Source organism: Poecile atricapillus, chromosome 30 (assembly GCF_030490865.1).
Source record: "Poecile atricapillus isolate bPoeAtr1 chromosome 30, bPoeAtr1.hap1, whole genome shotgun sequence".
NCBI lineage: Eukaryota > Metazoa > Chordata > Aves > Passeriformes > Paridae > Poecile > Poecile atricapillus.
The window spans coordinates 4,185,464-4,211,774 of NC_081278.1; the positions used below are offsets into that span (position 1 = coordinate 4,185,464).

A 26,311-nucleotide genomic window follows, 5' to 3' on the forward strand; every position below is an offset into this window, starting at 1 on the left:
GGACACCCAGAGGTGGATGCAGTGCTCCAGGTGGGCTCACACCAGAGCAGAGGGGTGGTGGAATCACCTCCTTCAAGCTGCTAGGCACCCTTCTTTGGAGGCACATGGCTGGCTCATGTCCAGCCTCTCTCCTTGCAGCAGCCACAAGTCCTTCTCAGCAGGGCTGCTCTCCATCCCTTCATCCCCCAGACTCTGAAATCAGCTGGGCTGGGACCCTGTCATAGCCCTTGGACAGAGCTGCTGGGCAGGATGAACTCCCTAGTGAAGGAGACAGATCCCACTCCCCACACAATTCCACCCTGGCCATGAGGTCACAGCAGCCTGTGGGGTGACAGCAGGCTGAGGTGACAGCAGGCTCTGATGTCACAGAGGTCCCAGGGCCCCGTGGTTGCACAGCACCACAAGGACCGAGCAGTCAGTCCTTGACCACGACTGTTGCGGCAGCAGCGGCAGCAACAGCAGCTGTGCTGACATTGGGACAGCGGTGTCAGGACAGTGGTGGCAGGAAGAGCTGCAGGACTGGCAGAGGGCAAGGCACCATGACCTTTGCTCTGCGCCTCTTCCTCCTGCTCCTCCTGGCAGTGGCCCTGCCTGACAGGGCTGCCCAGGCTGCTCCGTGGCGAGCACGGCGAGCAGGTGAGCCCATGGCCTGGCTTCCCTTTCCTGGGACAGCACATCCTTCTCCCTGGGAAGCGTTGGGGATGGTTTTTCCCAGGACTTTACGGAGGGTTTCCTCTGTGGGAGAGAGAGAGTGCCCAGGGGCCCTGGGCTGGTCCTGCTGCCTCTCCAGGAATGTTGCACAGGGCCTGCAAAGAGGGTGGAGAGTGACCAGAGCCAGCCCAGAGCTCCCCAGGCCCCTCTGCAGTTTTGGCCATGTCCATTGACATCTGGCTCCCACGGCCTTACCCAAACCCCTTGCAGTGCCCAGTTCCCTAAAGCAGAAGGGGATCCTACCACACTATGGAATGGTTCTGATCTGTGCTCCCTTCCAGATTGGGATCATGACATGGAGAATCTGAAAGCCCTGGGACATGACAGTTTGAGATCCATGGAGAATGCTGGAGGCAAGTTCTCAATGTACATTTCCGCACAGAATAATCAGTGTCAATGTGGCAAGGACTTACTCACGTGCCACTTCACTTAAGAGTCTGAAGGTTGATGGATTCTGGAAACCTCGCTCTGCTCTCTTCTGGAGCCCTGAGTAATCCCACAGCATTGCTGTCAGTGGGAGGAAGGAGCATTTAGCTGTCAATCTCTTCCCATGTGCAATGCCAGTGTCTCCTTCCGTGTGCTCTGTGCAGCCACCGAGAAGAGCAGAGAGGGAAGGGGCCGGGCCCAGGGCTGTATCCCGGGGCTGTGCCTCGTGTGGTTCCTTTGCCAGCCCCAGGGAGCCTGAGGATCTCCTACAGTGCCATGGGAGCTCTTCTGTCCTTCCTTTCTTTGCAGCCAAGCCTCTTGGTGAAGGTGATCTGGCTTCTCAACCCACACCCAGGACTGAGGCTCTGGGAGATGGCGAGGGTAGGTCATGGCCTTTCTCCCTGGGAGAGCTGCCAGCTCAGAGCCCAGGGCTCGGCCAGGAGGGCATCACTGCAGGTGCCAGGACAGAGCTGTGCACGTGTGTGCCCTCGCCCTGTGTGATCCCCTCACCACTCCTGTGGCTCAGTGCTGCCTGTGCAGATCAGCAGAGATGACAGAAGCTTCTGTGGCTGTTGAGTTACAGGTGTGTCTGCAGGGAGGACTTTCCAGGCTCCTGGGCTGGATGCTGAACACAAGCCCAGCTCCCGTCGCAGGGGTGAGTATTGTGTCCTTGCTGATCCCACAAGCTGAACCCTGATTTTGTAGGATCCATTCCTGGGAAAGGGATATATTTTTTTTTTTATAAGGTCCTCCAAGAGGAAAGAACAAAGATGCAGGATACCGGAAACCCCATGAGCCATCCAATACCATGCAGCAAATGCTGAAGGAAATGCTGCAGGGAGGACAAGGTGGGTCCATGTCCCTCAGCCTTCTCCTGACACTCAGCAGCCGGTGGCTTTCTCTGCACATCTGGACACGCCGTGACCAGTACAGCAGGAAGGGATCCATGGCAGCCTTGCTGCCCCAGTGCTGCTTTCATGGCCTACAGGGCTGTTTCCCAGCCTGGCCTGGCTGCAGCTTCTCCCCAGCATCTGCAGGAAGGCATTTGGCATCAGCTGACAGGGAGCCCAAACTGCAGCATGGGCCATGCACACCCTGAGATCCCCTGAAATTTCCTGGTCTTGGGGTAGATCAGGTTCAGGGGCTGTTTGGTGGAGGGAGGGCTCTGGCTAATCCCATAAATTTATATGATTTCCTAATCCTTATCCATGACCTGGACTAGTATCGCATCATGATGATACCATTTCCCTGAAAGGGGAATGGTTCCATCCAATCCAGCTGTGGCTTTTCCTTCCTCCAGAGGTGAACCAAAAGGCTGTGCTGAAGGTGCCATTTCCGGGAGGAAGCAGTGGCTCATGGGCAGCCTCTGCTGCAGGACGGGAGGTCGTGCCAGGCACAGTCCCAGGAGGTAATTGCTGTGCCTCTGGGCCTGAACCCTGCTGAGGCTTGAGCTGCCATCTCTGCTGCTTGGCTGTGCCTGCCTTTCAGGGATTTTGCACAGAGCATGGAAAAGCTGTTGAGAGTGTCCAGGGCCAGCCCAGAGCTCCCCAGGCCCCTCTGCAGCTTTGGCCATGTCCATTGACATCTGGCTCCCACGGCCTTACCCAACCCCCTTGCAGTGCCCAGTTCCCTAAGGCCGAACGGGATCCCAGCACACCCTGGTAATGTTTCTGATCTGTGCTCCCTTCCAGATTGGGATCATGACATGGAGAATCTGAAAGCCCTGGGACATGATGGTTTGAGATCCATGGAGAATGCTGGAGGCAAGTTCTCAATGTACATTTCCGCACAGAATAATCGGTGTCAATGTGGCAAGAACTTACTCACGTGCCACTTCACTTAAGAGTCTGAAGGTTGATGGATTCTGGAAACCTCGCTCTGCTCTCTTCTGGAGCCCTGAGTAATCCCACAGCATTGCTGTCAGTGGGAGGAAGGAGCATTTAGCTGTCAATCTCTTCCCATGTGCAATGCCAGTGTCTCCTTCCATGTGCTCTGTGCAGCCACAGAGAAGAGCAGAGAGGAAGGGGTCAGGCCCAGGGCTGTGTCCCAGGGCTGTGTCTCGTGTGGTTCCTTTGCTGGCCCCAGGGAGCCTGAGGATCTCCTACAGTGCCATGGGAGCTCTTCTGTCCTTCCTTTCTTTGCAGCCAAGCCTCTTGGTGAAGGTGATCTGGCTTCTCAACCCACACCCAGGACTGAGGCTCTGGGAGATGGCGAGGGTAGGTCATGGCCTTTCCCCCTGGGAGAGCTGCCAGCTCAGAGCCCAAGGCTCGGCCAGGACATCATCGCTGCAGGTGCCAGGACAGAGCTGTGCACGTGTGTGCCCTTGCCCTGCGTGATCCCCTCACCACTCCTGTGGCTCAGTGCTGCCTGTGCAGATCAGCAGAGATGACTGAAGCTTCTGTGGCTGTTGAGTTACAGGTGTGTCTGCAGGGAGGACTTTCCAGGCTCCTGGGCTGGATGCTGCACGCAAGCCCAGCTCCCGTCGCAGGGGTGAGTATTGTGTCCTTGCTGATCCCACAAGCTGAACCCTGATTTTGTAGGATCCATTCCTGGGAAATGGATATATATATTTTTATAAGGTCCTCCAAGAGGAAAGAACAAAGGTGCAGGACACCGGAAACCCCATGAGCCATCCAATACCATGCAGCAAATGCTGAAGGAAATGCTGCAGGGAGGACAAGGTGGGTCCATGTCCCTCAGCCTTCTCCTGATACTCAGCAGCCGGTGGCTTTCTCTGCACATCTGGACACGCTGTGCCTGGCACAGCAGGAAGGGATCCATGGCAGCCTTGCTGCCCCAGTGCTGCTTTCATGGCCTACAGGGCTGTTTCCCAGCCTGGCCTGGCTGCAGCTTCTCCCCAGCCTCTGCAGGAAGGCATTTGGCATCAGCTGACAGGGAGCCCAAACTGCAGCATGGGCCATGCACACCCTGAGATCCCCTGAAATTTCCTGGTCTTGGGGTAGATCAGGTTCAGGGGCTGTTTGGAGGAGGGAGGGCTCTGGCCAATGCCATAAGTTTATATCATTTCCTAATCCTTATCCATGACCTGGACTAGTATCGCATCATGATGATACCACTTCCCTGAAAAGGGAATGGTTCCACCTGATCCAGCTGTGGCTTTTCCTTCCTCCAGAGGTGAACCAAAAGGCTGTGCTGAAGGTGCCATTTCCTGGAGGAAGCAGTGGCTCATGGGCAGCCTCTGCTGCAGGAAGGGAGGCCGTGCCAGGCACAGTCCCAGGAGGTAATTGCTGTGCCTCTGGGCCTGAACCCTGCTGAGGCTTGAGCTGCCATCTCTGCTGCTTGACTGTGCCTGCCTTTCAGGGATTTTGCACAGAGCATGGAAAAGCTGTTGAGAGTGTCCAGGGCCAGCCTAGAGCTCCCCAGGCCCCTCTGCCGCGTTGGCCATGTCCATTGACATCTGGCTCCCATGGCCTTACCCAACCCCCTTGCAGTGCCCAGTTCCCTAAGGCCGAACGGGATCCCAGCACACCCTGGTAATGTTTCTGATCTGTGCTCCCTTCCAGATTGGGATCATGACATGGAGAATCTGAAAGCCCTGGGACATGATGGTTTGAGATCCATGGAGAATGCTGGAGGCAAGTTCTCAATGTACATTTCCGCACAGAATAATCGGTGTCAATGTGGCAAGAACTTACTCACGTGCCACTTCACTTAAGAGTCTGAAGGTTGATGGATTCTGGAAACCTCGCTCTGCTCTCTTCTGGAGCCCTGAGTAATCCCACAGCATTGCTGTCAGTGGGAGGAAGGAGCATTTAGCTGTCAATCTCTTCCCATGTGCAATGCCAGTGTCTCCTTCCATGTGCTCTGTGCAGCCACAGAGAAGAGCAGAGAGGAAGGGGTCAGGCCCAGGGCTGTGTCCCAGGGCTGTGTCTCGTGTGGTTCCTTTGCTGGCCCCAGGGAGCCTGAGGATCTCCTACAGTGCCATGGGAGCTCTTCTGTCCTTCCTTTCTTTGCAGCCAAGCCTCTTGGTGAAGGTGATCTGGCTTCTCAACCCACACCCAGGACTGAGGCTCTGGGAGATGGCGAGGGTAGGTCATGGCCTTTCCCCCTGGGAGAGCTGCCAGCTCAGAGCCCAAGGCTCGGCCAGGACATCATCGCTGCAGGTGCCAGGACAGAGCTGTGCACGTGTGTGCCCTTGCCCTGCGTGATCCCCTCACCACTCCTGTGGCTCAGTGCTGCCTGTGCAGATCAGCAGAGATGACTGAAGCTTCTGTGGCTGTTGAGTTACAGGTGTGTCTGCAGGGAGGACTTTCCAGGCTCCTGGGCTGGATGCTGCACGCAAGCCCAGCTCCCGTCGCAGGGGTGAGTATTGTGTCCTTGCTGATCCCACAAGCTGAACCCTGATTTTGTAGGATCCATTCCTGGGAAATGGATATATATATTTTTATAAGGTCCTCCAAGAGGAAAGAACAAAGGTGCAGGACACCGGAAACCCCATGAGCCATCCAATACCATGCAGCAAATGCTGAAGGAAATGCTGCAGGGAGGACAAGGTGGGTCCATGTCCCTCAGCCTTCTCCTGATACTCAGCAGCCGGTGGCTTTCTCTGCACATCTGGACACGCTGTGCCTGGCACAGCAGGAAGGGATCCATGGCAGCCTTGCTGCCCCAGTGCTGCTTTCATGGCCTACAGGGCTGTTTCCCAGCCTGGCCTGGCTGCAGCTTCTCCCCAGCCTCTGCAGGAAGGCATTTGGCATCAGCTGACAGGGAGCCCAAACTGCAGCATGGGCCATGCACACCCTGAGATCCCCTGAAATTTCCTGGTCTTGGGGTAGATCAGGTTCAGGGGCTGTTTGGAGGAGGGAGGGCTCTGGCCAATGCCATAAGTTTATATCATTTCCTAATCCTTATCCATGACCTGGACTAGTATCGCATCATGATGATACCACTTCCCTGAAAAGGGAATGGTTCCACCTGATCCAGCTGTGGCTTTTCCTTCCTCCAGAGGTGAACCAAAAGGCTGTGCTGAAGGTGCCATTTCCTGGAGGAAGCAGTGGCTCATGGGCAGCCTCTGCTGCAGGAAGGGAGGCCGTGCCAGGCACAGTCCCAGGAGGTAATTGCTGTGCCTCTGGGCCTGAACCCTGCTGAGGCTTGAGCTGCCATCTCTGCTGCTTGACTGTGCCTGCCTTTCAGGGATTTTGCACAGAGCATGGAAAAGCTGTTGAGAGTGTCCAGGGCCAGCCTAGAGCTCCCCAGGCCCCTCTGCCGCGTTGGCCATGTCCATTGACATCTGGCTCCCATGGCCTTCCCCGACCCCCTTGCAGTGCCCAGTTCCCTAAGGCCGAACGGGATCCCAGCGCACCCTGGTAATGTTTCTGATCTGTGCTCCCTTCCAGATTGGGATCGTGACATGGAAAATCTGAAAGCTCTGGCACATAATGTTTTGAGACCCATGGAGATTGCTGGAGGCAAGTTCTCTATGTCCCTTTCTCCACAGAATTATCAGTTTGAGTGTGGGAAGAGCTCACTCTCATGCCATTTCCCTTAAGAGTCTGAAGGTTGATGGATTCTGGAAACATCGCCCCGGCCCCTTCTGGAGCCCTGTGTGGTCCTATAGCATTGCTGTCAGTGGGAGGAAGGAGCATTTAGCTGTCAATCTCTTGCCATGTGCAATGCCAGTGTCTCCTTCCATGTGCTCTGTGCAGCCACGGAGAAGAGCAGAGAGGAAGGGGCTGGGCCCAGGGCTGAGTCCCAGGGCTGTGCCTTGCATGGTTCCTTTGCCAGCCCCAGGGAGACCGAGCTGCTCCCATTGCTGCTGCCAAGCCCTTGCCCTGCCTGGGGCTCAGTTCAGAGCTGCTGGCAGCTCCAGGGAGTCTTTTCTCCCCTGACTGCCATGCAAGGGGCTCCTTCCATCCCAGTGTGGGGACACTGCAGGCACGTGGTTCTCCTGCCCATGCTCCTGAATGGAAGGCAGAGAGGAGGGAGTGCCTTGGAGGGCACCAGGAACCCAGGTGCACTCACTGCCACTCTGGACTAAAGGAGAAATGGAACTACTTTCCATTAAGGTCCTCCTAGATGGAAGAGCCAAGACATAGAAGACAAGAAATCCCTGGAGGCGTCCCAACTTCCGGACAAGATGCTGAGTGATCTGGAGAGACGCCGTGGTGGGTCCACGTCCCTCAGCCTTCTCCTGACACTCAGCAGCCAGGGGCTTTCTCTGCACATCTGGACACGCTGTGCCTGCCACAGCAGGAAGGGATCCATGGCAGCCTTGCTGCCCTGCTGCTGCTTTCATGCCCTGCTGGGCTGTTTCCCAACCTGGCCTGGCTGCAGCTTCTCCCCAGCTTCTGCCGGAAGGCATTTGGCATCAGCAGGCAGGGAGCCCAAACTGCAGCATGGGCCATGCACACCCTGAGATCCCCTGAAATTTCCTGGTCTTGGGGTAGATCAGGTGTAGGGGCTGTTTGGAGGAGGGAGAGCCCTGGCCTTGGCCCCAATAACCTGGGTATTTTCCTGACCCTTATCCATGACTTGGACAAGTATTGCCTCCTGAAGATACCACCTCCCCTAATGGCGAACAGTTCTATCTTATCCAGCTCTCCCTTTTCCTTTCTCAAGTGCTGGAGCAGATGCTTGTGCAGATGATGGCATATGCTAGAGGAAGGAAGGGCTCTGTGCGAGCTCCTGATGCAGGAAAGGAGGAGATGCCAGGCCCAGACACAGGAGGTAATTGCTGTGCTGGGCTCTCCCTCGGCAGGGTTGTGTGGCAGCCGCTCTTCCCTCAGGGCCTGCATGGCCCGGCAGCAGCCAAAGCTGGAGGTGCCGCGGCTTCCAGGCCTCTGGAGCTCATTCCCAGCCCCTGGGAATCGAGACTTGTGCACCAACATCTCTCCCCCAGCAGCTGCTCCTGGAGCTGGCCCTAAGCATCCAGAGGCCCAAGACACAGGAGCAGCCCCGAGTGGGAGCCCTGCCGTGAGCCCAGGGCCACAGCCAGCCCTGGCTCCCAAGTGGGCAGGGGCTGCACTGGCCCCTGACAGGGCCTGGCTCTGTCCCCTTGGGCTGGGGGAGCTGTCACAGAGCAGGGAGGGTCAGGCGTGGCAGTGGCTGCTCAGGGATGGGTTTGGCCCATGTCCCTGGAAGGAGCCACTGCCCAAGCAGCTGTGCTGTCCAGGGCTCTGCTCTCGGCCTTCTGGGCTTTGTTTGGTGGCACAGTCTGTGCCAAGGGCTGGCAAGGTGCCTGCAGGCCCCAGCTCTGGGGGAAACAGAGAATGTTCTGGCCATATCCAGTGTGCTGCCAGCTCAGCAGTGGAGCACAGCACAGGGTCACACTGCCCATTGCTCCCACAGATGCGCTTGGCAGATCCAATATAAATGCTGAGAATCCACCAAGTGCCCCAAGAGTGTTCTGCCTGCAGGATGTGCGCAAGTCCTGCATGATAGGCACAGTCGTGACACTGTTCACAGTGCCACTTTCCATGGTCCTGTGCTATGTTGGATTCTGGTGGTGGAAGGACAAGAAACGGTAAGCTGTTGTTCATCCCCACCCTCCAGATTCTTGAAAGGCTGCTCATAGTCAGGAAACATTCTCAGTGAGGCTGCTGTGCGCTTGTGGGTAGTCAGTGGTTGCCCAAATAACTCTGCTGAGAGTTCTGCTGCTGCCCAGGCCTTTCATTGGCCTCTTAATTGCTGTTCCTTGTCCCGGGATGCCCACTTGGGCTGCAGCCAGTGCTGGCTCCACTGAGGCTGCCTGGCCAAGAGCAGCCCCAGGAGCAGCAGGCAGAGGCAAAGCAAGGTGGGCAGGAGAAAGAGCGGGGACGAGATTGCCCTTGAAAGGCAGAGGTGCTCTGGGGCCTGCTCCTGGCCAGGGACCCTGCCCAGAGCCATCCCCTGCTCACCGGGGCCTTGAGGGGCAGCTGTCCAGCTGGGCCAAGCTGTGCCAGCAGCTCCAGCCGTGCTGGGGAGCCTTGGCCGCTCTGAGCCCTGCTGTGCAGGAGGGTCCCTGTGTGCCAGTGGCATCTGGGGGCCTCAGCCACCTCCTCTCTCCACAGTCACCCTGCTGCAGCTCCAGCATACCAGCCAAGAAGGTGTGACTCTGCCTTGCCCTCAGGGAGCCCAGAGACTGCCTCGTTTGACAGCTCTCAGACATGGCCTCAGAAGCAGGTGTCGACCTGGAAAGCAGAGCACCAGCACTCTGTGCCTCCCCCACGGCCCCCCAGCCCGGCTGTGAAGAGGAAGCCCCCTGAGATCCCCCCACCTCCTCCCCTCCCGAGCCGGCCACCCTGGTCCAGTTAGGACTGAAAGTGGGCCAGCCATGGCAGGGCTTGGGCCACCAACAGCTTGGGGCATCTGCTCTTGGCTACAAATAACACGTTACCTGTGGGTAACAGCCAGAGGCACTTTTCCTACTCTTTTACCTTCAACAGGAAGGGCTGAAGATTCTTCCCATGCCCTGCCTTATCCCTTGCTCTTTTGATTTTCATACAGCTGGGTGCTGGCTGAACCTTTTCAAAGAACTTTATTTACACTTCATGTTTTACCCCACCTACCAAGGAAAAAAAAAATAAAAGTTTTTTTCAGTTTAGACTTCATTTTTAGTGTGGTTGGGCCACTCAAATTTTGAGCAATTAATTTTCCATGGTACCTCTTCCCTTTTCCTTCCTATTTACAAGAAGTTCATCTGGACATGAAAATCAACAGAATTACTGAGATTCACCTCAAAGCCCAGAGGAGAATCTAGCACGAAATATTCTCCCTGTGTACTGCACAACAAGGATTATTCAGAGGAAAATACCGTGTGAACTGAGGCTTCTGGAACTCCCAGAATCCTGAGTCTGCAGAGGAGGAAAACAGCCCTGGCAGTGGCTGAGGGGAATTCTCCTGACAGACTCCTCGGAAAGTGCGTCACTTCAGGAGGGGAAAGCTTTTAAACCTTTGCCTTACCGTCCTCCTGTGCTAAATGTAAGGCTCCTCCTGAGAAAACACTGAGCTACAAACTCTTCTCCATTCCTCAACAAAGCTACTCAGGTGCTCAACTTAAAGAGCAAAGCTAAATGTGGTCAGAAATTTCCCATCAAAGCCCATTTGCAGAGAAACCCCACCATATGTGAGCAAATATTTATTAGCACCAGTTCACTCTAAAGATTGCTCCTGTTTTTTCCCAGAGAGAATATTAGAACCATTTGCTCTTGACAGGACTCTTTGGATGGCCCCCAGACCTGGCTCCTCACCACGCCCTGCCTGAGCTGTTCATGCAGCCAGGCAGCACCACCTGACTTTGCCACCCTTTTCAGGCCTTGGGCACTGCTGGTGCCATGATCCCCTCTGGTGCCACAGTCCCCACTGGTCCCACGGTCCCCTCTGGTGCCACAGTCCCCACTGGTGCCACAGTCCCCTCTGGTGCCACAGTCCCCTCTGGTGCCACGGTCCCCTCCTGCCTTGTGGTGTGTCCCTGCTGCTGGAGGAGCCCTGCTCGTGCTGCTGCCTGCATTCAACAAGGCTGGTGCTACTTCCCAGCCAAAGAGACACTAAAGTCACTGCTTTGGCCAGCTCATTGGAATGAGTTCAACACTTCCTCACCTCTATCACAGATAAAAACCCACATACTCCTAAAACCCACATACCAGCAGCATAAAGTCACCTCATCTACAGAGGTGAGGAGGCCTGAGCAAACAGAAGGTCGGCTTTCAAGCACATTGGGTTTTTAATTTAGTGGAAGCATTCAGTCGTGCACAAGCCTTATTTGTCAAACTGGACTGTGCAATGCTATTCTCTTGCTTGTGTTAAAGACGAGCCAGGGAGAAATTAGCCAAGAAACCAGAAACACTTGAGGCTCGGGCCTGGCACACAAATAGAGCAGGGTGGCACCTGCCCGCTTTTTCCGCATCCCTTTTCCTGATAGACAAAGGCGGACGTGGCTCCACTGGGGGCACCATGGAAAGGGTTCTGATCTGTGCTCCCATCTAGATTGATATCAGAACATGGATTATCTGGATGCCCTGGCACATGACAGTTTGAGATCCATGGAGAATGCTGGAGGCAAGTTCTTAATGTCCCTTTCCACGCAGAACAATGAGTGTCAATGTGGCAAGAGCTCACTCACATGCCATAGCCTCTTGAAGATGCCATCTCCTGTAATGGTTAACAGTTCTATTGTTGTGATGTCTGCTTTGTTTGAATGGTTTCTCCAATTATTCCCCTAAGTCATTGGTTTGCTCCTGGTTTGTATCCTCCTACCCACCTATCAATCCTGCCTCAAGCCTGGCCCTTGTTTTCTCATGTTCCCCATCTGTCATTACACCCATTTGTCAGTTTTCCCTTAGGCCAGCCTCCTACCTGAACCGCCCCTTTGGAAATCCCCTAATCTCCAATGTCCCATTGGCCCATGTGACGCACTCTGCTCCCCTTGTATCCCCTATTGTATTGTTGAATGGAACTTTCCACTCCTCCCATAGTTTCTTCCTGTTGGTTAAAATTTTGTACCCTCCCTCTGGCCTCCCCCAGATAAAAACCCACACAGTTGTGTTCTTGGTCTTCAGTCCCTGGATGCTCCAGTGGAGTAAAAGCCTTTGGAACCCATACTGGAGATCTCCTCCTCATCCTTGTCTCCACCGTGCGCCTACCAATATCCTTGTGCCGTGGAGCATTTGCTCTAAGCTGCACCTTGGGTCACCCCGCTCCCGAGTGTCACGATCCACTAACACAAATGGAAGTCATGAGAGGTTCGTTTGATCTCAGAGTGCAAAACGGACACCAAGGGATTTCAGATTAAATCACAACAGCAGTAATGCATCTTTATTTTAGTGCAAACAACATGGGTTATGTGATAGAGGATAGGGAGAGAGAGAGGGAGAGAGGGATAAAGAGGCAAAATGCAAAGAGAGAAAAGGGGGAGGGTTATAGCTACCAACGGACGAGACAGGGTCGCCGGTGTCTTCTTCCATGGGGAGATCTCTTTCAAAGAAAGTAACTTGGAAAAGTAATTTTTACAGTCTGTTTCAAAGCAAGGGGCAGCTGGCCAAGAGGTGGGGAAATTCCTCCACTATTTTGATGAGACCCCTTGCTCTGGGAAGCAGGTGTAAGGTACAGAACAGGCCGCTCCTTACAAGTCCCTGCTCAGCAGCAGGAATGAAGGCAGTGTACCTTGACAGCACAACAAGCACACCTGCAAACCATCACCTGGCAAGCTTCCACCTCAACCAGGCCAGAACCCCTGCACAAAATTCCTTGGGGTCTTCAGGGTCTCGGTCTCTGTTCTTGCAATGGTTATGAGGCAGATGAGGGAAACTTCGGACCGTCTCTTACAGGCCTCTGCCCATGTTTAGAGTTTGAACACTCCATCTCTCCATATTTTCTCATGAATTAAGGGATATTTTAGTGTATCACAGTCCATGTCCATGGCCTTACCAAAAGAACTTTCAGCACCAATACTAAGGCATCTCCTCATTCTCCTTTCATCTGGGACTTGACTCCTTCTTTACTGACTTCATGTTGTCTTCTACATGTCCTCACTCTGTCCTTTTCTCTCACCCAAGGGGAGGATCGAGGTCTGCAGGTCTCATCTGTGCACTGAAATAGTTAATATCTCACCCAGACCTGCAGATGGTCATGATGGTTTTTGCCTGGTCCAGAAGCAGTCATGGTGATGGATTTCAGGCTGCCCTGGAGCTGTGCCAAGATCTCAGGGGGCCCGGCCAGAACAGTCGTGGCTGTTCTGCCTACATGGCTGGTCCCAGGCCCCTGCTTCCTTCAATTTCAGCTGCAGGCCCATGGCTTCCCCTCCCTGTGCCCGGCAGCCGCTGGGGCCGTGCGGGCCGTGGTGAAGGGGGCCTGGCGGAGCCCGGCTTGGTGCAGGCCAGGGTGGAGCAGGGCCAACCTGACCAGCACCCAGTTAACTCTTCACAGCTGGAAACAACAGAGAGCTTTCCTCGGCTTGACTGTCTTTCAAATGTGGATTTCACAGAGGAGAATCCAGCTTCTAAATGGTTTCATAGGTTATCAATTCTCAGAGCCAGCCAGCTATTGGTTTTGCTAAGCACAGAGGAAGCTCTTAGCAGCCCCCTCCTAGAAAAATCATTTGCATGGGTGGCTTCTTCCCTCCTCACCAAGTATCAACTAATACAAACCAGCACAGACACTCACGGTATTAAGTTGTAACAGGAAGCAATTTTGAAGCAATTGTTTTAAAGCAAAATCAGTTATTGCAGAGATTGATGTCACTCCCCCACACCACTGGAGAGAGACAGTGACTCCACCACCTCCCCTCTGGCCAGCCTATTCCAATTCCCCATCAGCCTTTCTGTGAAGAACTCCTTCCTATTGTGAAAAACGAGGTTCACTCACTTAATAAATTATAAAAGGTTTAATATAAACAAAAAGACAATTAGGAGACAAAGATAATAAAACAAAGGGTTAAAACAGCCAGGGTATCCTGGTGCATTGCCAGGAACACACCTGATATCTTTGGAACACTCCTTTTATCCCATTCTGCTGTGGGGTTCTAATGCATATTCATATTTTTCCAAAAAAGTATTTTGCATGTCTGCCCTGTATCCACCTTTTTAGAGCATGTGTCTTAAAGATTTTATTTCCCTTTATCACATTTTTATTTGGGCTGGGCTTCCTTCTTCTGCAGGCGGTCAGTGTTGATAGCAGCCTGGGCCCCATCATTTGTTTCCTGGAGGTTATCTTGCTTTGCACAGACAGGACGTTGCCCTAACGTCCAAAATTCTTCTTCACCTATGCCTAAAACTTGCTAGCAGGAGAAAAAGACATTGCAAAAGCATATAACATACAGCATTCATCTTAATACTTGCGAAAGCCAGTATCACAATATGGATTTATAACAAGGTACCTTTTATTGTCCTCTGTATTTTTGATCTAGTAGTGGCTCTTTTTGTTTTGTCCTATGTACTAAGTGGTCTATCTAAAGTCTGATGTCTGTTAATCCTTTGTCAATTCAATAAAGAATTAATTTTATAATAAACCTAATCAGCCATTCTTAAGAACTTGTGAATGAGAGACATTTGGGGTGCAGGCTGCCTCAAAATGAGCTGCTGCCACAAAGCTGAGACAAAGGCAGAACTTGTCTAAACTTGTCTCCGTTTGTAACAGCAGAGCCCAAACAGAGGCGGAGGAAGAAGGAGCAGGAGCTGTTTTGCGGCCATGCCTGTTGAGGGTTAAGTGGGAATTTTTACCCATTATGTGCTGGGAAACCTAACTACCGGTACTTAAGGGTGCTCACAAAGGACAAAGAGTGGCCGGGCTCAGGGTGGCGGGGGAAAGGGACAGAAAAAGGAGGGTGGGGACAGTTTTTAGCTGGCTTTTTCCTCGGCTTCGGGGAAGAAGGACATTCGTGCGCTGGGTCGCGGAGCTGCTTCTTCTCCTTCTCCCCTCTTAGTTGGTGGCCTCGCACCCGCTGTCCTGCCAGGCATCGCCGTGGAGCTGCTGATACACCTCATCCACCAGCCCAGGATCGCAGCTCGTCCCTGCTGTTCCAGCTGACTGTTTCCTCGGAGCCCTGCAGGAGCACCGGGACTGACTGCCCGAGGGGTTTGTGAAAACAAAGCCTCTCCTCCATCCCGTCTCAGCCGAGAAAGCTGTCCCGGGGCCCCTGGTTCTGTTTTCTTGTTATTGCTGTAGTTATTGTTTGTTTGTTTACCTGGTTATACTAGTAAAAAACTGTTATTCCTATCCCCAGATCTCTGCCTGAAAGCCCCTTGATTTCAAAATTATAATAATTCGGAGGAAGGGGGTCTACATTCTTTCATGCCAAGGGAGGCTCCTGCTCTCCCTAGCAGACACCTGTCTTCTAGAACCAAGACAATGCCCAAGAGAGACTGGAAGGATGCCCTCCCTCTGGTCTCACTTGCTTGGCTTTCTGACAGGCTCTGAGGCAGGGGCTGCAGTTCCTCAGTTGTGGGGCCCAGAACCAAACCCGGGATCCCGGCACTGCCTGACAGCGCTCCGGACGCCAGCACGGTTGTGCGTCCGAGTCTCGGCCACTGTGCTGCTGTTTCATTTGCTCTTAGACACACCCACAGCTCCCTGTTAAGCCCAGATGCTCTCTGGTTCTGCCCTCTTCCTGATCCTGAGCAGGGATGGAGCATTACTGTGCTTTCAGGAAGCTATTCTTGAAAGCCTCAGGCATCCTAAGCTCCTTTGCCATCTGTGGATGCTTGACACAGAACCCCTCACAGCGGGGTTCAGGGCATACTCAGCTTGGCTCTTCCAAAATCCAAGGCTCAGGGTACTCAGCAAGACCTTTAACTCCACAATGTTGTGGAACTGGGCCTTCAGCACAGGGACCTATCCAGCCTGATCTGCGCTCGTTCCTCTGCATCTCTGAACAAAACACAGTGCAGAAGAGAACAGCAGGAGGGGCCTGTGTGTCTCAGGGCTCAGGATTTGCGTCACAGAACTCCAGAATTGTGACCCTTCAGCTCCACACAGATGCAGGTTAAGTGAAAAAGCCAAACTGTTTATTGCTGGAAGACAAAGCAAAGGGATGAGCTGAGAGGCAAAAAAGGGGGTGGCACAGTCTGAGGGCTGGGGGGATGGAGCTGTCAAAAGGGAGGGAGAGTGGAAGGGAAAAAGAAGGAGTAGGCAGTGTCTGAGGGCTGTAGGGAGGGAACTATCTACAGGCAGGGAGAGGGCTGAAGCCACATGAGCTTCCCACAGGCTCAGCTGTGCCAGTCGTTAGCTGTGCCTGGAGCTCCAGCTGGTCTCTTCTGGTGTCAAGGTATTCTCATCGTCCATGGCATCTGGAGGTCTTAAATGAACACTGTTTCTTCTGAGGCAGCAGATGAGCCTACTTCTGCAGCTCTTTCACTGAATATCAGTTGAACTACTATGTTTGTCTGGGAAGGGCTGTCATTCCTCCTCAGGGCTTAAAAGGCTGGAAGAGAGAGGAACAGAGCCACAATCAGAGCCCGGATCTGTGGGAATCCTAGGAGAATGTCCTGCCAAGGCCATCCCAGCCTGCTCTTGCCAGAGTTACAGGAGGGAAGTGGCCAACGGGATCAGCTGCAAGGTCCTGGTCACGAATCCACACCCCCCAAACCCCCTGCTTCGCGTCCCTGAAATCTCTCTGTGCTCTGCCCACACCACCCCTCGTCCACACAGGGAGCAAAGCCCTCTGTTGCCAGGGCAGAGACTGCAGCTCTCCCGGCCAGCCCCCACGGACAGCACTCACTGACCCTTACTGAAGGCCTAGAGCTCTTCCTGCTGCCCCCTCCTGGGTACCTCGACCATCTCTGGGAACACAGAGCCTGTCAGGGCCCCAGCGGCACAGCTCCCTGCCAGCGGCGCTGCCAGCCCTGGGGCCACACGCCCTCCCGCCCCGGCAGGGCTCAGCCCGGGCCCTTGCCGCATCCTGACTCAGCCCAAGGGCACGGCTGCCAGAGGCCGGCAGCAGCCCCGAGGGCAGCCGGAGCTCCAGGACACCGGGCCCGGGTGCCGCTGCCGGGGCAGCAGCCGGGGCTGGGGCCGAGCTGCGGCGGGGCGGGGAGGGAGCCCGGGCTCGTGGCTCACCGATGAACCTGATGGCCGCCGCTCGCAGGGACTCCTGTGGGCTCTGCAGGTACGGCAGGGCCCGGCGCAGGTGCTCAGCTGCTTGCCTCTCGTCCTGTGCCAGCTGCAGAGAGCGGCAGGAGGGAAGGGTTGGTGCGGGCTCTGCCCCTCGGCCGGGCGCTCCCTGCGGCCAGCCCCGGCCTCCCGTGCCCGCCCAGCCCTGAGGCCCGGCCAGCAGCCGCTGGCGCCGGGCTCTGGAGGGGGCAGAGGGCCGGCTGCTGCCCGGGGAGCCGCGGTGCAGACCCAGCCCACAGCCCCACTGGGCCAGGGTGAAACAGAGAAATTAGGAATCATTTATAAAAATTGCCTTGAGTAAAAGAAGGGGCTACAAAACCCGTGTGAAATGCTGACTGCTCCCAAAAGAGCAGGAAGAGAATAAAGACTGCAGGATGAGATAAAGAGCTAGAATACGTAAACAGGATGCAAGCATAAATGCATCATAGGGTGAGGGGGTTCCTTGGATTCTTTTGGACCCCTAAGCCACAAGAAATGGAAAGAGAGGGTTCAAAAGAACTGAAAGGAGCATGCACAAAAAGAGAAGGTGAAAATTTCAGCTGAAGGAAAATTGCTGACTTCAGCCCCAAAGGCCTCCAGACGACCACCAGAGTGACCAACAAGGAGCAGTGCGCAGCTGCAAATAGGCGTGGAACTAATTTTAGTATGAAGCGGGGACAGGCAGGGTTAGCAAATGAATATGTATTAGACATACTGTGTAACCCCAGTTTGTAGAGAATAAAAAGGGAGAAACAAGACTCCAAGGTGTGCATGCTTTCGGAGGAGATATCCCCCATGCACCTGAGCACTGAATAAATTCATACCTACTCTCATAACTACTCTGTGAGTTATAGAGTTTTTCTATCCGCATATCAAGGGCTCCATTGGCACCCGGCTCGGGGCCACGGGAGCCTGGAGAAGAACGTGTGCGGCCCAGGGAAGGGAGCGGTGTGTGGGGCGCAGGCTGGTGCCCCTGGGAGGGGCACTGGGCAGGGGCACAGATGCCAGCACCACACACTGAGTGCTGGGGCCGAGGGTCTTCTCCAGGCTGAGGCTGGGGCTTCCAGGCTGTCCTTACCAGACACTCTGCAAAGTTCAACAGCTGCTCCTTCTTCATCAGCTGCTTGAGATTCCTCCTCTTTAGGAACTCGGCCACACGAATCAGCGCTTTCCGAGAGGCCTGGAGAGCAGCAGAGATGCAGAGATGGCACTGCAGCCAAGGGCACAGGACTCTTGTCTGGGTGACAGGGCCCAGAGGAGGCTGCAGCCTGGGAGGTTCTAGGGCATGAGGAAACCAATGCCCCTGCCAGGGATGCACCAGCATCACACAAAACCTGACCTTCGCCACATGCTGGTTCTCATCATGGCAGTGGATGAAGAGGGGAATCAGGCTCTGGCTCAAAATCTTCTCCAGGGGCTTTTTTCCCTCATCCATTACCAAGTCCATCATCTTGAAGAAGAGGTCAAGGGAGAGCAGCTGCACATGGCTGTGGTCCTGGAGGAAAGGAAGAGAAAAAGAACTTAATACCAATTACTCCAGGCTCACCTGGGTGAAGGCCCAAATATCTGTAAAGCACAAAGTTTTGTACAGCAGCCAGTGCTCGTGGCTGGGGGCACAGAGCCTTACATGGTCAAAGAGCAGCAGGAGTGCCTCAGCCAGCTTTGGGGCAGTGGTACTGGATATCAGGATGTCTTTGTTCTTGAGCATATTAGTGAACACATGGAGGGTCATGCCAACCACATCTCTGTCTGCATCACCCAGCAGCTCCAGAAGGCTTTGAGACAGGCTGCACATTCTTATGGCCTGTGTGGAAAACAAGGCTGTGCTGGGAAGCCATGAATGGCCCTGGCACTGCAACCCCACTCTGCTGCCGCCGGGCCCAGAGGCCAAAGGCCTGTCCCAAAGCACTCAGGCAGGTGAGGCAGGAGAGCTGGGAGCAGCTGCCTCAGCTCCTGAAGCCCAGCAAGCACAAGGAGCTGCTTTCCCCAGCACAGCTTCAGCCGCTGCCCTGTCCTCACCATCGAGGGATCCTTGCTGAGCACCATGAGGCCTCTGAGTGCCAGGCGACGCCTCTGCCTGCACTCATTCTGCAGGTGCATTGACATGATCTCCAGGATGCTGTCACCACATGCACGCAAGTCCAGGCAATCCAGGACCTGAAAGGCACAGGGCAGTGAGAGGGGACCCAGCTGGCAGGAGCCTGGAACCACACAGGGCTGGGTCCAGGCAGCGGCACAGGGAGCAGGCACTGTCCCAGGCAGCTGTGGCTATGCAAGGGCAGAGAGCTGAGAGGCAGGTCAGTGAGGTAGTGCTGGCCATCAAGCTCACCTCCACAAGGAATGCCAGGAAGGGCAGATCCCAGCATGGCTCCTCCCCGCTGAGCAGCCGGAACAGGCGGAGTGCAATCCCAGAACATAAGGATAGGGAGGCACCGTGCATCTCCCTGGAAGGGGGGAAAAAGGCACCAAGACCCTGAGGTGGGGAGGGCAAACCTCTCCTAGGAATGACTCACTGAGGTCTGGTCTTTCCTCAGCATCCCTGGAGGGACTGTGGGTACTTTGGGAGGTGGCTCCTTCTGGGCATCCTCTCCCGGCCTTTTCCAGTCTGCTCAGCCGTCTCTCAGTGACCCTCTGGCCCAGGACCACGGGGACTGTGGGGGACACCTCAGGCACAGGGCACAAAAGCTGGAGGTAGCAGGGAGAAGGGGGTCTCACCTGGCCAACAGACCCATGGCATAGTGCTGGGTGTCAGCACAGAGCAGCGTGTCCCAGCCACGCTTGCGCTCCATAGCCATCAACTCACTATCATAGTCCAAACAGCAGAGCAGAGCCTTCATGGCCTGCACTGCAAACCTGTGTGCAGAGCAAAGCCCAGGTCACACTGGGAAAACTGGCAGTGTCTACAAAGGCATGGGAAGGACAGGAGGACTGGCACCTGTTGGGGTTGCTGGGAAGGCGGTGTTCCTCCTGGCATGCTCTCCAGAAGATGTCAACTTCCACTGGTGGCATCTGCTGGGTGGTGATGACAACATGGAACAGCAGAGCCACAAACAGGCGGGCGGAATAAAGGATCATCGCCTCGTGGCACTCAGGCACTTGGATAATCACCCAGAGCACCAGAGTTGCCTGCAAAAGAAGCACCCAAAGACAGAGCTCAGTTCCGAGGTGTCCATGGGGCAGGGCCCAAGAGGAGACAGGGGGAGCAGCGGGCCTGGTGTCCCCTGAGCCTGCCCCTAGCCCAGGTTTCAGCCCAGCGCTCCCAGAGGCAGGGAGAGGGTGGAGAGCTGCTGGAGAGGTGATGTGGGACTGAGCAAAGACCCATAAACTCACAGCCAGGGAAAAAACCTTCTTGTTGTCCCCATCGGAGGTGCACATGCTGTGCAGAGGCCAATCCTCCATCACACAGAGCAGTGTTGCCAGCACCTTCTCCACTGTTGGTCCTGACGAGGCAATAGTTCTCCACATCATTGCAGCAGCTCTGTGGGATCAGAGCTCTGTGTCAGGGGTGTCTCAGTCATAGCACCATGACCTATGCAGCTGTGGGAGCCCAAGTGACAAAGCCCCAGTGCCCTGAGGGGCAGGGAGGGAACATTGGCAGCAGCCTGGAGAAACAAAGGGGCCCGAGGCTCCTGGACCTCTCTGGCTGTTGGGCAGACCCCATTGGACAGACTGTGCAGGGCAATGAGCCCTAAAGGCTGGTGAGCCCTGAGCTCTCAAGGCACGTGGGCCCCATACCTGTCACATGATGGGGCACAGTGCAGCAGGGTCAGCACCACATCAACAGGGTGTTTTTCAGCCAGCTTCAGAATGTTCATGGCCAGCCTGGCACCCACAGTGGCATGGGACATGAGACTCTGGTGAATGTTTTTCACCATGGCTGGCACCTGGAGGAGGCATGGGGAAGACTTGGAGCACTGTAAAAGGGATCAGCTTCCCCAGCTTCCCCCAAGAAGTGCTTCCCTTCCCACCACACTGTGCTGGCCTGAAAGGCTGAGGGGGCCCAGTGGCCATGGCTTGAGGGGGCACACGACCCTGGGAGGCCTCCAACCCTAGCCCCAGGCTGGGTACCTGCTGAGAAGAAAATCCTCTCTCCTCAAAGAAATCTGTAGAGGGAGCATGAATAATTGTGGGAGTGGGCATGGTGTCAGTATTTGCGATGTCCTGAGCCACTCCAGTGTCGGCGTTTGTGGTGGCCACGTCCTCAGTCACTTCCACGTCAGCCTTTGCCCTGTGATCATTCATTGCACTGTCAGAGTCTTCTGAGCGCTCAGCCAAATCTGGGCTGGTTTCAGTCTTTTTCATGCCCTGAGTCTCTTCATTGACAGTGTCTGTGATGGCCATACCAGTGCTGAAGTTTGTGATGGCCATGTCCTTAGTCACTTCCACGTCAGCCTTTGCCCTGTGATCATTCATTGCACTGTCAGAGTCTTCTGAGTGCTCAGCCAAATCAGGGCTGGTTTCAGTCTTTGTCAGGCCCTGAGTCTCTCCACTGATAGTGTCTGTGATGGCCACATCCTCAGTCATTGACATGAGAAAAGCCTCTTCCCAGTTTTCAGTCACTGAGGTGTCAAACTTTTCTGAGTGGTCAGGTGAATCTGGGCTGACATCAGGCTCTGCCTGGAGCTCAGTCAGCCCAGAGTCAGGCTTGGCTGGGCTCTCTGTTGCTGTGGTACTGTTCTTTCTACGCTGAATGGGCACAGACTTCCGGAACATCTGCAGGAGAACAAAGGGAAGCTAGGCATGTTCCATGGAGTGCTAAAAGTGCAGTTCTCAGCTGAGCAGTGACAGCAGGCCCAGCCCAGGTGGGGATGGCTGCAGGTACCTTCAGCGTTCTGCGGAAGCGGCCACGGGAGGGATCCTGCTCTTGTGTCCGGTCCATGGCTGCATCTGGCAAAGAGCGAGCGCAGCCAGAGCTGAGGGGCTGTGGGAGAGGCTGGAGAACACAGCCCAGCCCTGCACTCCCCAGGCAGGGACAGCCCTGGGATGTGCCAGGGGATGGAGCAGGGCTGCTGTGGGGGGTGGGGCAGCCCTGGCCCCTCTTCCATTCTGTCTGTGGGCATGTCCAAAGCAGGTGGGATGGGATGGGGCCAAGCTGGTTGCAGCCATCAGCCCTGTGGCCCAGCTCTGCCACTCACCATCCTGCAGTGGCTGGAACTGCTCCGGCTCTTCAGGCTGTTGTGCTGGAGCAGCTCCAGTGTCCTTCTTTCTTTTCCCCCTGACCACTTTGAATAGGCTGAGGAATCTGCCTGCCATGCTAGAGTCTGGCCTTGAGGGCACCTTAAAGAGAGATGCCTTGGGAAAACTCTGAGTCAACAAATCCCGCAGTTGTGCCTTGAAGGCACCTGACGTAGAGATGCTGCAGGAAGACTACAGGACAGCAAGTCCTGCAGTCTGGTCTTGAGGGCTCCTGCCACAATGACAGGAGACTCCTCTTAAATGATTCTGGTCACCGAGTCCCACAGTCTGACCTTGAGGGCACAGGCCAGAAGGATGGCAGATGCCTCAGGAAAGCTCTGGGTTACCAAGTCCCACAGTCCGGCCTTGCAGGCACCTGCAAAAGAAAAGCCTCGGGAAGGCCACGACCACCAAGGCCCGCAGTCTTTCCACAAGGTCACCTGTAGGAGTAAAGCCTCGGAAAAGCTCCAGGTCAGACACAAATGAGTGCGCTGTGCGGGGTCTCCTCACAGCACCACTCTGGCGCGTCCTGTCCCGTCGCATGCACCGAGCACTGTGGTGTAGCCCTGTCACCGCCAGCTCCTATGTCACCATGTGTCACAAAGGGCCCTTTGACACCCTGTCCATTTCCATCTCATGGTGACCATATGTCACAAAGGGCCCTTGCACACACTGCCCTCTGCCCTGGGGCCACCCCCATCCCCCCCAGAGTAGCCCAGGTTGGAAGGAATCCCTTGCCCAAAGTGTCTAAGACAGCCTGACCAGATCTTTAGGAACGCCTCAAACCATCAGCAAACGCTGCCCTGCTCTGCAGGCTCGGGGCAGCAGAAGGAGCCCCCAGGGCTGCCGATACAGCCACAGATGGAAGGGCACGGGGCCTTGCACAGAAGCTGGCACAGCCTCCTTTGGACACATCCCGGCTGGTGGCCATTGTAAACTTGCAGGTGTGACACAGACAAGGAACGTGTGGGCCAGGGCACGAATGCTGCTCTGAGCCCTGGGGCCCAGCTAGCTCAGAAATCAGCAGGTGTGGCACAGTCCCCACCGACACAGACCTGCCACCCGACCCGAGCCCTGACAGTGCTGGTGCCCATCTCCTGCCCCAGAGACCTGTGCCCCTGGGGGCCTTCTGTGCCAGAGGGCAGCCAAAGCCCATATGTATTGGGGACTGTGCTCCTTCCTGCAGGGGTCTTGGCTGGAGCTCCTGGAGCTACTGCTGGCCGCTCTTGCTATCTGTCAGATGATGTTGCAGCTTCCTGGAATGATATTTTCCATGGAAGGGGTTTGCAGTAGCACAAAAACACCATCCACTGCTGAGTTTCCTAGGATGGTTAGATTGTACAGAGGCACTGTCATGTTTCAGTCTGATCTTCGGTCTGTTTTTCTGGGACAAACATTAGCCCAGTCTCTGATGTTCAAGGCTCCAGTTGCTGCATGTCCGTCTGTGTTGCAGCTGATACAAGGCAAACATTTTCCCCAGACACAAAGAGTCCTGCCTGGACAACCACAGAGCTACATCTATTTTTAATTTTATCTTTTTTAAATTTTTCCTGAGCCTGCTGGCTGTGTTCAAGGTTTTCTCCCAATTTTCTCCCTAGTGCACATTCTCCAGAAATTGTGCTTTTACATCCTTTTGAATTTATTAAATTTACCTGCAATGACCAGTCAATCAAAACCCTTGGAATACTTGAACTTTAGGTTGAACCTGGGCAAAATATTTATCTCCCACATCTGAAGCCATGAACTGCCAAGTACTGTCCCTGGTGTCATACCCTGTCCCCTGTAGGTGTCCTGATGCCATTTCAAAGGGGTTGCTAATGAAAATAAGTTTTAATATTTTTGTAGTTTCCGCATTGGCATTAAAATCCTTGACTAGAAAAATCACATGTCAAAATTTCTAGGATTCTTACACACCAAAGCTGTCATTTTCACCCTGGATTTTAGAGTGTCTGAAGAGTCACACAAGGTTTTACTATTAGACATTACAGAAAAAGTCTTTGCTGTTTGGCTATAACTTTGCATCAGCATATAATCCTGATGATTACTTTAGGCAGGAGCAGCAAACGCAAGAATGAGCCAAACAAGCGATTCTTGTGTTCTTACGTCCTGCACAGCAGTAACTGAGAATTCAAGAATGGATTCAGGAGGCAATGGGTGCACAGGGAGCCACAAAAACTTTGGGATGCTGAAATGGACCAGCCTAGTGCCTGTGCCCAGGCTGCAACGGGCTGAGTCCAGCTGGGTGATCTAACAATGGTGGAATGGACACACCATGGGCCACTGGAGACTCCTACTCCTAATTCTGTGAGCTACAATATTCACCTGTGATTCACCAGATGATTTTTTCATCTTTGCTTGAAATCCAGGAGAAGAAAAGGTCAACATGGAAAAGTGTTCTTCCAATTCTAGTGACAGTTGTATCTGCACACCACCTGTGCCCATGGCAGGGTGGTTGGAACGGGATGATGTTTATGATACTTTGCAACACAAAGTGCTCTGGAATTCTGTGGTTCCCCAAGTGGAGAGCAAAACTGAGCCGTGTAAGTCCCTGCTTTTTTTCAGCGTATGCTGCTTCTTCCTTTGCTCCAAGCAAGTCCAGGGTTTAGTTTCAGAGCTGACGCATCTGTCATTAAGATGCCTTCACAGAAGAGAGGGAGGACAGGTGCAGCACAAGGCTTGAACCCCATCAGTGTCTCTCTCTCACGATGGCGCTGATGCCGCTGCCTTGGGACACCTGAGTGTGGAAGGCGAGCCTGCCCTCAAACACGGCCATCCAAGTCAGTCAGGGGCACAGGCTGCAGCTGAAGCTGCCAAGTGTTGCTGTGAGGCTGCAAGTGAAGAAAAAGCCATTGTGGCCAATTCTGCTGAAGCCTTTTGCCAAACCAAAGGCAGCTGTGCCCACAGCCACTCCCTGTTTGGCACCCGGCTGCTGCGGACACCTCACTGCGCAGGTGCCGACGTTGGGGCTGCTGCTGTTCCTGTGCCCACTCTGCTGCTGTTTCTGGGGGCTCCAGAGCCTCTTCAGCAGCAGCAACTCTGCAGCCCTGCTTGAGGAGACATCGCCACCCTCCCCATGGTGGCAGCAGCTCTGCAGGCCCCGAGCTCTGTGTCAGGAGAGCCTCGGTCACAGCACCATGGCCTGGGCAGCCGTGAGGTCCTGGGCTGGTGGCCAGCCCTGCCTCTGCCCACTGCCCCTTATCACAGGCACCCAGTGGCCGTGGCCTGGCAGCACCACCCTGCCCTGCATGTCCCCAGCCAGCCCAGCCTGTGCACCTTGGGCTGTCCCCACCCTCCTGGAGGGGTGGTGTCCCAGCCTCGAGGGCTTCTGCTGCAGGCCTGGGAGACATTTAGGGGAAGCACCAGATCAGCTGGGTGTCAGGAACAAGGCAGCTGCCTGGGGGCTGCTTATGGCCGCTGACACCCAATTCCTCAGGTCTTCCCACCACCCCGGCCCCTCAGGGGCCTCCTGTCCCCTTGGAACCCCTTGCCACCCACTCCCTCACACATCCCCCTCGTGCCTTCCCACTGCCTTGTCCTGTCAGAGTCTCTGCAGCCCCTCATCCCTTCATGGCCTCCCAGCACCCCGTCCCCTCAGGGTCTCCCCCAGCCTGGCCCAGCAGCGCCTCAGCCCCACAGGAGCTCCAGAGGAGCTGGATCAAGAGGCACCTGGGAGCCCTCAGCAATCCAGGCAGCAACACACGGGCAGCAGGACACAGATGGCGCTTCCTGGCTGGGACAGGGCTCGTGGCTTCAGCGGAACCACCATAGGACAAGGGGCTTCTGGCCATTTTCCCTGCACCACTGCACACCCTGGCAGGTAGGTGAGCACAAGCACCCATTTCCCTCTCTTCCCGTATGCCCTACACACCCTGGGCAACAAGAGAAAAGTCTTAGGACTCTGTGTATTATAACATATCCTGTATTTACTGTATTTATATTCCCTATGTAGGGAAATATTTTAATAGAGTAAAAGGATGATATTTTAGTAAAAGCCTGTCTGCACAACCCTGCTTTTAATTCAGGAGACAATATTAAAGGCAGTGTTGTTGAAACTCTCCTGGAACAGTGAGAATAAAGAAAAACAATGGCATTGTGTACATGGAAAAGAATGTAAACAATTATTTATTAACCAATAGTAGCTTGCTAAGCCCCACAAACCCTGTCAAACCCTATAAAAGTGTGCTAAAGATAGAAATAAACTACATTCTCTATACTTCTGTGAAGACTCTGTGAATAGTCTGAGCGGTTTTCCAATACCTGGCTCCTGAACAGGGACCCTTTGCGGGCAGAGGGAGCTCGGCAGGTCCGCGCCATGGGGAGACGTGGAGGCGAATCGGGGCCAGAGCAGATTTGTGCAGTGGGGAGACGTGGAAGTGGATCCAAACTGGGTTGGTGGGTTTGCATGCGGTGAGACGTGGAAGCGAGCCTAAGCTGGGGAAAACCAGGACAAAGGAGCCTGGGGTGAAGACAAGAGATA

General features: G+C 54.7%; 1 pseudogene; it reads right to left on the reverse strand.

Annotated features, from left to right (window-relative positions):
• Nucleotides 1-26,311, reverse strand: part of LOC131589821 (zinc finger protein 729-like) — a 217,138-nt pseudogene that overhangs the window by 14,319 nt on the left and 176,508 nt on the right.